The 12,500-nt window shown below is 42.6% G+C and overlaps 2 protein-coding genes and 2 pseudogenes across 2 annotated transcripts in view; 2 read left to right on the forward strand and 2 right to left on the reverse strand.

Moving 5' to 3' along the window:
* LOC138024287 (lactadherin-like) overlaps positions 1–12,500 on the reverse strand; it is a 296,558-nt gene that overhangs the window by 28,595 nt on the left and 255,463 nt on the right. The window lies entirely within an intron of this gene.
* LOC138024267 (single-stranded DNA-binding protein 3-like) overlaps positions 1–12,500 on the reverse strand; it is a 699,715-nt gene that overhangs the window by 17,881 nt on the left and 669,334 nt on the right. The window lies entirely within an intron of this gene.
* On the forward strand, positions 4,588–9,304 carry LOC138024748 (uncharacterized; annotated as a pseudogene).
* LOC138024750 (uncharacterized) overlaps positions 11,533–12,500 on the forward strand; it is an 8,500-nt pseudogene continuing 7,532 nt past the window's right edge.

The raw sequence follows: 12,500 nt of genomic DNA on the forward strand, positions 1-12,500 counted from the left end.
TAGCTGACCACTGTCTGTTATTTAGGTTTTTTATTTCGTTGTAAATTTTACATGTAGAATTTTTTAACTAAAACCTTTTTTTATTTTGGTAACCGAGGGGGGTGCACGTGCACCCAGTGCACCTCCCCTAGATCCGCCCTTGGGTTTGTTATCGTCTTTGCGTGCGCACATTTAACCCTCGAATCATCCCATGAAATCTACATTTACTGTTACAGTACTTTCATTCGGAGATGATGTTGAAGAGAAATGTTTCCATAAACTTGCGCTGCAGCATGCCGTTGGCGGTGGTGTATTATTGCCTTTGCGTGTCGACATTTAGGCCGTGAAATTTACATACGAAATTGATTTCGAGAAAAAATGTGTCGGTAAACTTGCAAGACCGCATGTATGTAAACACTGTTAATCGATCGATCAATTTCCTGGAGCAGTACATAAAAATTTGTCTTTCAAATTCAAGCGATATCATCAGGCGAAGAGAACGCGGTTGTTATTCGGCAGGTACAAAACGCAGGTCACAGGGCACAGGTCATTATTTATCCTATACAGAAAGTATCCTAAACATTCATAAAAGGTAACTTTAGCCCCTTTTAGGCCTAATTAGGCTTAAAGAAAAGTATCCTAAACATTCAAAAAAGCTAATTTTAGGCCCAAGGTTAGCTTTTGTGAATGTTTAGGATACTTTCCATATAGGTAAAACAATGACCTGTGACCTGTGCCTTGTGACCTGTGTTTTGTACCTGCCAGTTGTTATTGCTCATCATGATCGCATCGGTGCAATTAATGAAAAAAAACTTTTTTTACTATTGGTCATGACTTTTATTACATGCCGTTTTCTTTTTCTTTTTTCTTTGCGGATTCATTCTCCCGAGGCAGTTCCTTCACGTTGGATGACGAGTGTTTTTTTTTTCCTGCTTTCGCATTGCCTGTTCAGACTTTCATCACGCACTGGCGTCACAACAAAAATATTTTTAAAAAATGGCATCAGCGGCACGAGCAAAAAATCGCTTGTGTGGCCGCGACTCTAGGAGTTTTGTTTATACACATTGTTTAATTCATGAAAAAAAAAATAAGCGCTTTCGTGGCAAATGTTCGTCGACTGCAGTGTAACTTCACAAAACTCTATCACTTTATTAAAGTTGCGTGAAAAGCTTCGACAAATAATTATATAACTTAGATAGATGAACCGCACAGACCTGAGAATTGGAGAGGTGGAAAATAAATAACACATACACACAGAAGGCTCTATGCACAAAGATACCACTTAGCAGGGGAGTGACAGGCAAGACTTTTACCAACACGGAAAAAAAAATAAAATAAAATAAAACCAACAAATGAAACGCACATTTCGACTGGGTTTGCCACACTGGAAACCCAGTAATAATCTGAATGATTAAAAACAGTAACTGGCTGGAGGAAACCAGACGTTTTGAGTTGACTTTTCACAAAGCACAGTAAAGTGTGTGCATTATTCCATTAACCTACTAAACAAATCCACTGCTGCATGAAAGCTCTATCACCTTTCTATTGAACAAAATGCAGGTACATGTACAGTAAGCATCGCTTCTGATCACTAATTTAACTACAGGTGCTGTACCTGTAATTAAAGACACATCTGATCACTAATTTAACTAATTAAAGACACAAAAGGTTTCTTTTGTTTTTCATTTAACAAACGGCGCCGCCAGGGAAAACAGGTTTTTTGCAAATGATAATTTTCAAATATCAATTGCAAAACAGCCAAAAAAACAAGCATTCATTTTATTTTCATTTCCAAAACATTTGTGGAAATTTCAAGTTCCTATGATGCTTATTTCTTTCCTGTTTTTTAAGTTTAACTCAACATGTAAACTCAACGAAAAAGGAATTGATTTCCTGAGTACAGTGTAGGGAAACTCAAGCTTCATACTGTACTGCAAAAACCTGCACCAGTGGAAAAAAAAACTTGACCCTAAAGTAAACCTACACATATAATTTAGTACGAATTCATTAATTTTTAAACCTACGTGAACTATCGTGTCGAGGAAGACAAACAGTAATGCGACATTAGCATTCTTCTTTGTCATTCAAACAACTGAACAAAAAGGTCAAGGATGTCATTACTGATCATTATGATATTATTCATTAATTAACTTAAGACATTTTCATGTGATCATTGAAGGAGAGAGAATGCTCCATAACTTGACCAGATCCTGCTCTTCTCTGGATGTAATGAAAGTACTTAATATCAATGTTTGTTTGGAGCACCTCTCTGCCGGTATCAAAATTGAAGTTTGGCTTCACAAGTCACATTCCCAGCTTATGTTCAAAATGAATGGTTTAACTACCCATAATGCATAGCCAATTGCTACTTTTTTCTCTATTGAACCCATTGATATCTGAAAGTGAGACTTAACATATTTTATTCTGTCTAACACCAGACGTTTCTACTCTTCAAAAGGGGGTATCTTAGGGCATTTGAGGCATCAATGGGTTAAATGTTTATTCATTGCACAGCCACTAAATAACACAGTTGAGATATCCATGCATTGATTCGAAAAATCACCTGGCATTAGACAGAGAAAATTAATTAAACATGAAGACGCACTGCAAAAGGGTCGTGTCATGCTCTGCTTTCATTCAATTTCACTCAAACAAGACTGATTAACGTACAAGATGGCATTCAACAGACAGAGGGAAAGAGACAGAATCCCTAAAAGATATTTCCAGCTCAGGAAAAATGGTTGGGAATTTTAAAAAAATATTGACAGATAACATCTAACAGCATAATGCTCTTATGGGCTTTTATTGCACAAATTATCACAAAGCTGTATATGCATTCACAGTTGATTTACAAATCATCCACGTAAGTCTAAGGTACCATGCCTTTTATAGTGGTCGTGTTTAAGTGGCCCACTTAGGAATGAAATGGTACCAGTACCAGGCTTCCAGACAAGTTTGGAACGTAAGATGTCAACAATGAATTCCAGAAAGTCAAATTTCCACAGCTGTCACCAAACAATTATAAATTTTTGCAGTAATTAATTTGTCAGGTCATGAAGCTGACCTTGTAGGGGTATTGATGTAGGACCCCACCCACCATTGTGGCCTGGGTTCATTTCCCAGACTGGTTTATGTAGCAGCTCTCATAATGTACAATGTATAACATGCTTAGTTCGCTACCTGGCTAGCCAAAAACAAAAGACTAAAGAATTGAAACAATGATTTAGACTCAAAAACAATAGAAGCTGCTTAGTATACCAAACAATATCAGGTTAGGAGAGCTGCTATACTACTGCCCAAACTTGGCGTCTGCTGCGAGAGGTTTTTCTCTGGTTACTCTGGTTTTCCCCACTCCTCAAAAACTAACCTACATGTACATGTATGATTGTGATTTTCTGTGCAGTGTCCTCAATTATTTAGTGCCTCAGCGCTAAAATTATACATGACACTTAAATAAAGTTTTATTAAAGCTGGTTTCATTATTGGTACAATGTATTGTCGGAAATCGTGTGTTTACGTAATCAAAACATTTTTAATGCGTATAGAATCTGATTGTTTGGTTGACCGGAAAGGGATAGGCATCGAACCTGTCATCGTTAGTAACTTTAACCAATCAGACAACACATTGTACAATTTGCAGTATCTTTGTCCTAGAAATCGAAGTGTGTTGTAATCGAGATCGGGACATCGTGAGAGACAAATATATCTGTTTAAAATTCTATTGTGAGTGAGTGATTTTAGCGCGAGTTTATCGGGAAAATCATTGTGTTGTCAGGCAATTATCTAATTCCCAACACAAAGTGGCACCTCCGACAGGACTGTGAGCGGGAAACAACGAAACAAAACGAGGGAATCAGCCAAGAAGCTCAAACAACACAACAATGGAGGCGTTGACCTCGGAGTTGGACGTGCAACTAAAGCTACTTAAGTTTGCTCAAGGGAAGACCAAAGCAATCGTCGAGAAAGCGAACAGGGAAGGGATAGAACGGCATCGGGACGCTCTGCGAGCGATCGTGAAGAAGGTTGAAAGTGTTAAAATGAAAATCGAACAAGCGAAACTGGAGAGTGGCGTTGACAGAATGGAGCGCTGCAGTTGAAGCACAACAAGAAACTGCTGACGAGGAGATCACGCATTTATCGGATAGACTCGTTCAAATGAATTATAAGACAAGGATGCAAGCGAAGGAAAGCGAAGAGGAGCTGGCAGAGCGAGATCGACAAAAACAGCTTGCGTTTGAACGTACACAACTGGAGATGAGGTTGACATATGAGAAGAGAATCGAGGAGACAAAACAAGCGAAGACCACGGAACCGACCTCGACTCAAGCCGCGAAGACCGCCAAGCTTCCTAAGCTTGTTATTACAAAGTTTAGAGGCGATTTAACAGAATGGCCCCGGTTGTGGAGTAAGGTTGAAACCGAGATAGAGAGGGCAGAAATAGCTGGCGGGACGAAGTACTCCTCCTTAAAGGAACTCGTAGACACCAAGATACGAACGCAAATCGACGGCTTGCCCTTTTCATCAGAGGGATACGAGCGTGCGAAGAACATCCTGACAAGAAAGTATGGCCAAACAAGCGAAGTCGTGAACACGTACGTGGAAAACATCATGTCTTTGCCTACAATTGGTGGAACACAGCCAGCTAAAATCCACGATTTCTACGAGAAGCTTCTTTTCAACGTGCAGTCGTTGAAAACAATGGGGAAACTGCGAGAGGTGAATGGATACGTTCGGATGACTATCGACAAGCTGCCAGGGATAAGAGGGGATCTTGTGCGAACAGACGATTCTTGGCGAGAATGGAATTTCCCAAAGTTAGTGGATGAACTCCGGAAATGGACAGAAAGAAACCCGATCCAACTTAAACAAAGTGACAAGCCCTGACGTGACAAGAATTTTCAAATCCAACAGGACAGAGATGGCAGAAATCGGGGATGCGTTTATTGCGGAAAGCAAGAACACAAATCGGTTGACTGCAAAACGGTTGTCACCGTCGATGATCGCAAGAAAGTCCTTAGCAACAAACGCCTCTGTTTCAATTGTACCGGAAGCAAACACAGAGCTGAGGATTGTAAGAGCCGTTCCTTGTGCCAGATTTGTCAGAGAAGACATCACACGTCCATCTGCAACAGCGTTAGTAACCAGCTAATGACAGCGACTACAATGTAAAGACAAACTGTGATTTATCCGGTCGTCGTAGTGGAAGTGCTGGGAGTTAAGTGTTGTGCGTTGCTAGACACCAGTGCCGGAAGTTCGTACGCTTCAGCAGCGTTGCTTGATCGCCTAAAGATTTGTCCTCATCAAAGAGAAGTACGACAGATCGAAATGATGATGGGAGTGGTTACTAAGCCTGTAGAGATCTTCAAGGTCCAGATAAGATCACTGAAGGGCGATTTCCTCCTCGAAACGGACATGTCCTTGGTAAACAAAAAACAGCTTTTTTCCCTGGAAAACCCTCACTACCAACAGGTCCTGGAAAGATTCGACCACTTAAAGGGAGTGAAGATGGACGATATGGACACTAAGGAATTCCTTCCAGTGCACCTTATCTTGGGGGTGTGTGACTACACCAAGATAAAGACTGAAACAGCACCTCTTATTGGAGCCACGAACGAGCCACCGAAAAAACCAAGTTTGGATGGACCATTATTTCACCAGGCAAGGAAGTGGATCTGTCTCCAATGTTCCTGACTCAAACATCAACAGTGGATTACGACAACTTGTGCAGACTGGACGTACTTGGACTCGCGGATTGTGCAACTGGTGATCAAGAGGAGGTGTATTCCGAGTTCAAGGAGCAACTTAGACGAGACGAAGAGGGTTGGTACGAAACTAGCCTTTCATGGAAAGGGAACCACCCACCTCTACCAAGCAATGAAGCAGGCAGTCTTCGCAGGTTAACCGGTCTCGTAAAGAAGCTACGCAGCCAAGGAACGATAGAGCGTTACGATCAAGTGATCCAAGACCAAATCAAGACCGGAATAGTCGAGAGAGTTAGCGGACCTGCAACAGGGCAGCACGAACTTTACATCCCCCACAAGGCAGTGGTACGTGACACAGCAGAAACCACCAAGCTTCGTGTAGTGTATGACGCGTCAGCACGGGCCTACTCTGGTGCACCCTCGCTAAACGAGTGTTTAAATCCTGGCCCACCTCTTCAAAACAAGCTCTGGAGTGTCCTACTTCGTTCTCGATTTCATCTAGTTGCAGTGACAGGAGACATCAAGCAAGCTTTCCTCCAAGTCCGAATCAAAGAGCAAGACCGTGATGCCCTAAGATTTCATTGGTTGAAGGACCCAAACAGTCAAACAGTGGAGATGCTGAGGTTTACTAGAGCCCTTTTCGGTCTGACATCATCGTCGTTCCTCCTGGGAGGCGTAATTCAACACCTGTTGGAGAGTTGCAGACAAAACTACCCAGACATTGTCAGCGAAATTGAACGAAGCTTGTACGTAGACAACCTGATCAGTGGTGGCCCTACAAGTGAAAAGGTAAAAGAGATCAAATCAGCTTCTCAGAACGTATTCGCCAAGGGCACCTTCGAGTTGCATAAATGGCATTCGAATGTGAAAAAGTTGGAATCAGCCGCGTCAGAACCAGTCTCGATCGAGGAAGGAACGTACGCATAAGAGCAGTTAAACGTACCCGGAAGACAAGGAGCTACCCTGCTTGGTTTGCCATGGGACAAATAAAACGATACAGTCGGCGTGAGTTTTCCACAAGAGAAGGCTGATCCTAGCAAGCGGGGAATCTTTAAAGCAAAGTGGCGAAGACCTTTGACCCATTGGGACTGGCCTCTCCTATCTCGTTGGGGGGTAAGCTCCTCTATCGTGACGTGTGTGACACCAAGCTAAACTGGTATGCAAAGCTACCAAGAGAGTTGATGCAGAGTTGGACCCGATGGGAGGAGCGACTTCCTGAGCAGCTTAAAGTCCCAAGGTCCTTAGCAGCCTATCAAGAGGACATTCAATCAATCGAGTTGCACGCCTTTGGTGATGCCAGTGGTAAAGGCGTGGCCGCAGCTGTGTATGCTGTAGTCGTTCAAGAGTCAGGCGTCAATCAGGGACTTGTGGCAGCGAGAGCGAGACTCTCCTAAAGGGGACTGACGATCCCTCGGCTAGAATTGGTGTCAGGACATATGGCGGTGAATCTCTTAGCAAACGTGGCCTCAGCCCTAGATGGATTTCCCCTGATGGAAAAGTACTGCTGGATCGACAGCACCGTTGCCCTGCACTAGATCAGATCCCCAGGCACATATAAGGAGTTTGTGAGCAACAGAGTTGAGAAAATACAAGCACATTCAGAAGTGATCTGGCGGGATGTAGGGACCTCGGAGAACCCTGCTGACCTTGGAAGCCGTGGTGGAGAAGTGCTAAACCATCCCTCTTGGTGCACCGGACCGAAGTGGGTGAACAACAAAGCGTGCTGGCCTCCAGATATTGTGACCAAGGCATCAGATGAATCAATGGCAGAAGTGAAAGCAACGCGAGAAGTCTTTGCTGTGGAGATAACAACTACAGATGAGCTAGACACCCTTCTTGAGAAGTTTACCTACTGGAAGACCATGAGAATCTGTGCGTGGATAATGCGGTTCGTCCACAACGTCCGTTCAAAAAAGATAGGAAGTCTAAAGGGACCGCTGACCACCGAAGAAACTAACAAAGCGAGAATCTTTTGGGTGAAAAGAGTCCAGACAAGAGCCACAGCGGATAAGCATTATATATCAAGAAGATCGGTTGCAACTGAATCTACAACCAAACCAAGACGGCGTATTGGAATGTCGAGGCAGAATTCAAGGGCATTTTCCGGTGTATTTGCCCGATAGTCAGTGCTTCACAGAGAAGCTCATAACACAAGTTCATCTTGGAACGCTCCACGGGGGAGTTGTCAGTACCATGGCAAAGGTTCGAGAGCTGTACTGGGTTCTGCGCCTAAGAAGATTGACCAAAAGAATCGTAAAGAGTTGCCACGGCTGTCGGCGGTTTCAAGCACAAGCATTTTCATCCCCTCCCGAAGGAGGCCTCCCAAAGGATCGGACTGAAGGTCAAACGCCCTTTCAAGTCGTCGACGTCTATTACGCGGGACCGTTGAAGTACCGTAAGAACGCGAAGACGGAAGGAAAGGCATACGTGTTGCTCTACGCCTGTAGCCTGACACGTGCTTTGTTCTTGGATTTGCTGCCCAACTTGGAAACTAAAGAATTCCTCGCGAGTTTCAAGCGCTTCATCGCCCGACGCGGAAGACGGCAAAAGGTGTATTCAAACAATGGAAGAACCTTCGTTGGTGCCGCCCAGTGGATCAAGCAAGTGATGCAAGATGAAAGGTTCCAGAATTTCCTCGCCTACCTAGGGATCAAGTGGCAGTTCAATTTGAGTCGTGCAGCGTGGTGGGGAGGGCAATTCGAGAGAATGATGGGACTCGTCAAGGGAGCTCTTTACAAGTGTATTGGAAATGGTCTGCTGTCCTGGGCTGAACTTCAAGAGATACTGTTGGACATAGAAGTGGCACTCAACAACAGACCACTGAGTTACGTGGATGAATACATTCAGCTACCCATCCTGACCCCGAGTTCCTTCCTGTATGGTCAACCCAACATGCTACCAGAGTTAGAGCCTCATCGCATCGAGGAACATGACCTGCGGATACACTATGGTCACGGTGGACAAGAGAATACCTTCGTGGACTGAGAGAGAGACATCGGCTGAAGCACAAAGGAGACATGACCTATCCATGCAAGGGAGAAGTCGTTATCATCAAATCAGAACAGAGGAACCGAGCACACTGGAAGTTGTGAGTCGTTGAAGACCTAATTACCGGCCGTGATGGCGTGATTCGTGGAGCTAAGCTAAAGTCCGGAAAGTCACAACTAAAGCGCCCAATTCAGCATTTGTATCCACTTGAGTTAAGCTGTGACACATCAGGCCAGACCCCACCAAAGACCCTGAGTGCAGACGCACCAGTCTACAGGCCGAGACGGGATGCTGCAGCGGCAGCTAGATTTCGCATCCAGGATATAAATGAACAATGAACAGTGAACAATGCATATAATAATTATTTGATGATCATCACTGAATTTCCAACAGTTTTAAGTTTTGTGGACATTCGCTCTCTCGAGGCAAATGGGGGGAGGGTGTCGGAAATCGTGTGTTTACGTAATCAAAACATTTTTAATGCGTATAGAATTTGATTGTTTGGTTGCCCGGAAAGGGATACGCATCGAACCTGTCATCGTTAGTAACTTTAACCAATCAGAGAACACATTGTACAATTTGCAGTATCTTTGTTCTAGAAATCGAAGTGTGTTGTAATCGAGATCGGGACATCGTGAGAGACAAATATATCTATTTAAAATTCTATCGTGAGTGAGTGATTTTAGCGCGAGTTTATCGGGAAAACATTGTGTTGTCAGGCAAGTATGTAATTCCCAACAGTATAGATTTCTAAATGGCGAACACCTACAAGACTATTATGAATAATTCTCACTGAATAGAACGGTTTTCAATTGAGTGTCGAAAGTAATTAGCGAATTGTATTGGTTTTGAATTAATTCACTCATCGATTGGTTTAAAGTTCTCATGCCACTTTTTTAACCAATCACGAGTGAAACCAAAACCAATCATTGCTTGCTTATGCACATTGCCTGTGCTCTGTCTCAGCTATGTGTGATTACTTCGAGTTTTGATTGGTTTAATGGATGGGTCTCCATCCTTTTTGATTGGCCAAAGTAATTACTTTGGTTTTGATTTTACGACACTCGATTGAAACTCGCTCTAACACAGGGTTTTATTGTAATTTATCTCGTTCTACAGAAGCGTTCAACAAATTTACATGTGCTGTCCATATTACTGAGTTGCCCATTTTTTGGCCATGGATAAATTCGCACTCATGCATGGATCGATATGGAACAATTATTAAAATGGAAAGGATACGGTATAAGTGATATAGGTTGCTATACTTGATGTACACAAAGGTCACATCCTGGTGCACGCAAATAGTGGTCTGTGTTCCCTCTTCCTCCTTCTCCAATACCAAGGGCATGAACTTCTCGATCAGAGACATTTCGATATCTCCTCGGTAAATTCCGGCAAATAATCACCTAGAATTGATACCGCAAAACACAAAGTATCTGACTTTAAAACATAGCGAAGGTTCAATTTAAGTTACCTTGTAAAATACCAGAGTGAACTACTTTTATTAATGGGAAAGTTTCGATTGGAAAAGCTCAACTTCAGTACATCTGGTACATGTATGTATACAAGGTCGATCGTAGAAGTAAGCTTACCTTTCCTTTGATATCCAGAACAAAAACTGCAGACAGACATTCTAACGTCGTTCAAATCGGCAAATATACTTAAAACAGCTCTGCCCCTAAAATATGTTGCTACCACTGCAAGTAGAGTGAAACTATGCAAATGAGGACGTGTTAATGACCCTGAGGAGGGGGTGGTGACAGAACAATATTCCAAATGATTAAATGAGATATAAGAGTGCTTTTAGGAAATACTTTTTAATAAAGAACTAACTTACTTCTCCTGTCTAAATGGCTTGATAAAACCCAATTTCTGCCCATTTTTGTGTATTATTGAAGACGTTATAGGTTTTTGTCTCTGAACTAGTTACTCCTCCCCAGAAAGTGAGGTCTTGGGCTTTCTAACTGTACTTGGTAACCTCTCAATTTATCCTTGAAAACAAGATGGCGGAATTATTGATCACCACAGTAAGAGATAATGCACTAGTCATTTGTTTCCCCCACCCCTTTACCCCCTGGGATGGGTAGGGAAATTACATTTTGAATGGTTGTAAAATAAGTGTATTTCCACTGGGGACTAGAGCAGACAAACACACGTAATTCCCCCACCCCTCTGTTCCTAAAAGATTCTGAGTCATCAAGGAAATGTTAGGGAGATTACCACAATATACAGTTCTTGCCATTTGTGTGTGCCACATGAACTATATAAGGAACGAAACAAAAAAAAAAAAAGAACTGGATAGAAACAAGACAGGAATAAGCGACCAATAAAGAAAAAGTTTAGACATGACTGCTGTTCTTTTATTTTTTACTGCTGTAGTTTGCACTCTGGGCAAAACATGACAGAAATTCAATAATACCTGTTATTTGTCACGGTTATTTTGATGTAAATGAGTTCCAAACACCAATAAAACAATAGACAAATGATTGAATACATGATTGATGACATAAAAATAGTGCTAAAATGCGATAAATTAAAACCACAAAGCGAAGTCTTACCTTTTTCACTTCTCCCGCCGCCATATTGATTTTGCACGTGTGAAAATGCTCATTACCATTGCTCTTCGTTTCTTTTCAGTCCCAGTCCTCCTAGGTAAGAATTCCCCGATATTCCCCCTGTATGTCCCCAGAGGGGTAGGGCAGAGGAACGAAAATCCTGTAATTTCCCTACCCCCTAGAGGCGTAATTGTGGCGTAATCTTGGGCGTAATCTCGCGTAATTGCCCTAGTAATTTCCCCATATGTCCCCACTATCCCCGGGGGTCGGGGGGTGGGGGAAACAAATGACTAGTGCATAAAGATAATATGTCGTTACAAGTGAAGAAACTTAAGACAAAGTCACGCAGCAGAACAGGCGAAAATTAAGAAGAAACAGCTTCAAAAGTTAAGGTACTTCGTGAAAAACAAAGCCAGTGGATGAAGGAGCAAGAAGCATCGAAGACTGCTACAAAAAAACTTAAATCTGTGAACAAAGATAACTCTACTCTTCCTGATGTACCGAAGTTTCCAACACGTTCAGCAATGTCTGGTTCTTCTTCGGCAAACGCTGCAAACAGAAATCCTCACAGCAATCCCAGGAGAAAACCGTTGTATCCTGAACCACAGAGAGACCGTACCACTCTAATGTGATATCGTGGATATCAAAGTCTGATAACCCGCTAGTCAAAAGACCACCTTCTGCCACCAGCTCACACAGAAGGAATCCCAGCTCCTCTCGGATGAAAGCAAGCAATGATACTGAAGTGAAAACTAACCAGGAGTATGTGCCATCAAATTATGAAAATCCAAGCTCTGCAAGTGTCTCAAAAAAGCTTCTTTCATCAAGAAAACAAACACTTCATAAGAAATTAAGGCCTTCATCAAGGACATCAGTGAAATCAAACTTAAGTCTCCATGGTGATGATAATCATGACAGTTATCACCATGGTGATGATATTAGGCATGGTGAAACTGATGAGGATTCTCTCTTGAATGACCCTGCAGATACATGTAGTTCTGGAAATAACATACAGGTGCTGTAATGCTTCCTAATGATAGTTCAAAATTGAAGACTCCTGAGTTATCTTCTGATATGCTGAATGCACACTGTTGCCAAGAGGCGCAAGACGACATTACAACCCTCTATTGAGCATAAACAAGGTCAGCGGAGTGTTAGTGACGACGATGAATCAGGTATTGCCAGTCACTTGTGCCCCCTTTGTGAAAAACATATGACAGGGCCCAAACACACGCCAATGGCTGCTATACCCTGTGGACACACATATTGCAAGACT

The sequence above is a fragment of the Montipora capricornis genome, chromosome 11, assembly GCF_036669925.1.
Source record: "Montipora capricornis isolate CH-2021 chromosome 11, ASM3666992v2, whole genome shotgun sequence".
NCBI lineage: Eukaryota > Metazoa > Cnidaria > Anthozoa > Scleractinia > Acroporidae > Montipora > Montipora capricornis.